The 4,721-nt window shown below is 37.4% G+C and overlaps 1 protein-coding gene across 3 annotated transcripts in view; it reads right to left on the bottom strand.

The window, feature by feature from the left end:
* LOC108741621 (sn1-specific diacylglycerol lipase alpha) overlaps positions 1 to 4,721 on the bottom strand; it is a 146,916-nt gene that overhangs the window by 110,174 nt on the left and 32,021 nt on the right. Inside the window, exon 1 of one of the 3 annotated variants that reach the window (XM_018476475.2) lies at positions 1,207 to 1,671. The exons of the other annotated variants lie outside the window; for them this stretch is intronic. The gene's annotated coding sequence lies outside the window, so the exon portion shown is untranslated. Of the gene's footprint in view, positions 1 to 1,206; positions 1,672 to 4,721 lie in introns of those variants that run through there. 3 annotated transcript variants of the gene reach the window in all.

The raw sequence follows: 4,721 nt of genomic DNA, 5'->3' as shown, positions 1-4,721 counted from the left end.
GTCGCCACTAGAAGCGGCCACTTGATGAGTCAAGACAGTACATTATGTTTTATGATCATTTCGGCCACAAGCTACGGCAGTCACACGATCTCCAGCGTGAATTTAACCACTGTCACTGATCACCATCTCATTTAGGACTAGGGTTGTCAGATGGTTGGGAATTGGCGGGATACTTTTCCAAATTTTTGTATGTTCTCCTGACTCTCGACAAAGTAAAACATCTCCAGAAAACTTGAACTTATTAAGATAAACCCAAAGAGATGATTACTGATCTATTGAGATGTATTACAAAGAAAGAGACTTAGACCTCTCGTACACTTAGCCACTCGTCGCCACTAGAAGCGGCCACTTGATGAGTCAAGACAGTACATTATGTTTTATGATCATTTCGGCCACAAGCTACGGCAGTCACACGATCTCCAGCGTGAATTTAACCACTGTCACTGATCACCATCTCATTTAGGACTAGGGTTGTCAGATGGTTGGGAATTGGCGGGATACTTTTCCAAATTTTTGTATGTTCTCCTGACTCTCGACAAAGTAAAACATCTCCAGAAAACTTGAACTTATTAAGATAAACCCAAAGAGATGATTACTGATCTATTGAGATGTATTACAAAGAAAGAGACTTAGACCTCTCGTACACTTAGCCACTCGTCGCCACTAGAAGCGGCCACTTGATGAGTCAAGACAGTACATTATGTTTTATGATCATTTCGGCCACAAGCTACGGCAGTCACACGATCTCCAGCGTGAATTTAACCACTGTCACTGATCACCATCTCAGTTAGGACTAGGGTTGCCAGATGGTTGGGAATTGGCGGGATACTTTTCCAAATTTTTGTATGTTCTCCCGACTCTCGATAAAGTAAAACATCTCCAGAAAACTTGAACTTGTTAAGATAAACCTCAAACAGTTGATTAGTACATTTTAACTACAACCCATTTTCTACTTAATCATGTAAGCAATAAATTATGTAAATAGTATTGACAATATTTAACGTAAAAGTAATTGATAAGACTACCTTGAAGTTTTCACAATTCATTTGGATTTAAAAAGGTAATTAAATAAATAGCATGCGTACTTTGGTAATTACAAATTTTTAAAAATAATTCTTTTGAACTTTTTCTTTACGACATACCGTTTCTAAGTCAATTGCATAATCCTAATTCTAATATTTTAAGAGTTGATCATTTCAAACATACCCATATTACGAACAAATGCCGTTATCAATATCTTAAGTAACATCCAGTCACATTGCACATTTTATCATTGGTTTAAGGGTTTAAATTAATTCGGCGACCCACTTTTTCCTTCACATCCGCATGGTTGTTGCGATAACAGACTGTGGCCTTGCGTCGCGTTGGTTTAAAAATAGACACAATAACGTTTTAGTGAATATAAAAAAATATAAGTATTCGTTAACTCAATTAAAAAATTTTCCACAATAATTATAAAAACAAAGAAAACCCGATAGGTTATGGATGTATAGAATGCCTTGTTCTGTAAGTACATATAAAAACTCATTTTAAAACGCTGTTTGAAATCAAATCCGTTTTATTGTTTTGAAACGTAGCCGTGCACTTTATTGTTATTATCATAACCTTTGTTGATAATTTTTACTTAATCAGCGATAATTTTTCCGTCCGTGAAGTACAATGTGCGGTTTATTAGCAACTGCTTCATTTTTCGCATATCGTGTTGTTTGTGATTGAATCACTATGATAATGATATTGAAATACATATTAAGTCTACACTACATACTTTATATAAAATAAAATAAAATAAATAACGAGCAATTATCTACTTATTTTTTATTAGGTCCGGGTAGATTGTACACATATGTTTGTATGCATGTGCATGTTGTATTATCTAAACTTGAACTTGTTAAGATAAACCTCAAACGGTTGATTACTAATCTGTAGAAATGTGTTACAAAAAAGGAGGCATAGACCTCTCGCACACTTAGCCACTCGTCGCCACTAGAAGCGGCCACTTGATGAGTGAAGACAGTACATTATGTTTTATGCTCATTTAGAGCCACAAGCTGTGGTACTTGAAGTTGCTGTAGCCACACGTTCTCCGGCGCGAATTTAACCACTGTCACTGATCACCATCTCAGTTAGGACTAGGGTTGCCAGATGGTTGGGAATTGGCGGGATACTCTTCCAAATTTTTGTATGTTCTCCTGACTCTCGACAAAGTAAAACATCTCCAGAAAACTTGAACTTATTAAGATAAACCCAAAGAGATGATTACTGATCTATTGAGATGTATTACAAAGAAAGAGACTTAGACCTCTCGTACACTTAGCCACTCGTCGCCACTAGAAGCGGCCACTTGATGAGTCAAGACAGTACATTATGTTTTATGATCATTTCGGGCCACAAGCTGTGGTACTTGAAGCTGCTGTAGCCACACGTTCTCCGACGTGAATTTAGCCACTGTCACACCATCTCAGTTAGGACTTAGGGTTACCAGATAGTCGAGATTTAGCGGGATTCTCCCGAATTTTTGTATGTCCTCCCGACTCCCCACCTATTATTATTTCTCGAGAAATGTCAGTTATTCGTGTAGTCGAACCAAGTATATCTTCTTACATTAACTTAAGCTTTAACAGCCAGAGTGCAAGTGCTTTCTCTTGGTTTCTATTTTGCCGTGGTTCAAATTGGTTTCTTCTAAACTGACAGTCAATTCACAGTAGCGGACTACTGAAGATACCAATAATAGCAGCTAGCAAAACGTTTGGAAGAAATCAATCTTGGAACACAGAAGCCTGGAGAAAAAAGTTAATCAGTGTTCGTATAGATCAACGTCAAAAAATGCAAAATACCTAAAAAGAAAATAATGGAAACAGGTTTTATTCTAACTCAAATGTGAATTATTTAAAGTGATCTATCTAATACTATTTTCTGGAACGTGTAGCTAGGTATATGTTTATTTGAACCTTACTTGTTGAAAGCAGTATGATAACTCGGTGTATCTTAGCTGAAACTTGATAAACTACAATATGGCTGTTGCCGTCCGCCATGCTCCTTTTTTTTTGTGATGCCACCTATCCCACGGCTGCCACATTATCAGAACACTTTAGTTTCTATAATTAATTGTATTGTATGAATTTACAGGCAGTATATCGTTATCTATTGATGTTTAATATGTTTATCAAGTAAAAATTATTTGAAATAAATAACAGATTCTCAATTATTCATTTAATATTACGTTTAAAAAGATAGTATTACAGACAACCAATTTGAAACGTTTTCCTGTACTAACTCGACTCATTTAAGAATAAGAGGGTGTGTAAGGTGTAGGGTATATTACATTGCCATAGCTTTTGATATTATTACTTTCGTGCTATCCCATGAGATGGTGACAAATTTGTCGCATCTGATGGGGAGTCGTTCTTCCAGATAAATCCCTGTCTAGGTTCTTGTCAAAAGAATTGACAGACTCTTTATTCATCCACAATCGTATATAGAGGGTCGCAAATTTACCACGCAGCGGTTAATCCCCATGAGAATGAGAATGGATTATATTATTTATTATTATTGCTCTAGACTCTACAGTTATGTCTCTTTTACTACAAATATTGCTCTTAACTGACAAGCAAAGAACATAGTGTCTTTACCAATAAGGCATGTTTACTACAATTTGTAAATTATAACCGGCGTAGCTGTTTGTGAGTAGATCATTTAGGAACATCTGCTTAATGTATTACATTAAAAGTTCCTTATTCTCCAGCGTGAATTTAACCACTGTCACTGATCACCATCTCATTTAGGACTAGGGTTGTCAGATGGTTGGGAATTGGCGGGATACTTTTCCAAATTTTTGTATGTTCTCCCGACTCTCGATAAAGTAAAACATCTCCAGAAAACTTGAACTTGTTAAGATAAACCCAAAGAGATGATTACAAATCTATTGAGACGTACTACAAAGAAGGAGGCTTAGACTTCTCGTACGCTTAGCCACTTCTAGTCGCCACTAGAAGCGGCCACTTGATGAGTGAAGACAGTACATTATGTTTTATGCTCATTTAGAGCCACAAGCTGTGGTACTTGAAGTTGCTGTAGCCACACGTTCTCCGGCGCGAATTTAACCACTGTCACTGATCACCATCTCAGTTAGGACTAGGGTTGCCAGATGGTTGGGAATTGGCGGGATACTTTTCCAAATTTTTGTATGTTCTCCCGACTCTCGACAAAGTAAAACATCTCCAGAAAACTTGAACTTGTTAAGATAAACCCAAAGAGATGATTACTAATCTATTGAGACGTACTACAAAGAAGGAGGCTTAGACTTCTCGTACACTTAGCCACTTCTAGTCGCCACTAGAAGCGGCCACTTGATGAGTGAAGACAGTACATTATGTTTTATGCTCATTTAGAGCCACAAGCTGTGGTACTTGAAGTTGCTGTAGCCACACGTTCTCCGGCGCGAATTTAACCACTGTCACTGATCACCATCTCAGTTAGGACTAGGGTTGCCAGATGGTTGGGAATTGGCGGGATACTTTTCCAAATTTTTGTATGTTCTCCCGACTCTCGACAAAGTAAAACATCTCCAGAAAACTTGAACTTGTTAAGATAAACCCAAAGAGATGATTACAAATCTATTGAGACGTACTACAAAGAAGGAGGCTTAGACTTCTCGTACGCTTAGCCACTTCTAGTCGCCACTAGAAGCGGCCACTTGATGAGTCAAGACAGTACATTATGTT

The sequence above is a fragment of the Agrilus planipennis genome, unplaced genomic scaffold (assembly GCF_000699045.2).
Source record: "Agrilus planipennis isolate EAB-ADULT unplaced genomic scaffold, Apla_2.0 scaffold296, whole genome shotgun sequence".
In the NCBI taxonomy this organism is placed as follows: domain Eukaryota; kingdom Metazoa; phylum Arthropoda; class Insecta; order Coleoptera; family Buprestidae; genus Agrilus; species Agrilus planipennis.
The sequence above is the reverse complement of the archived record's forward strand: the minus strand, read 5'-3'. Positions and strand labels throughout refer to the sequence as shown.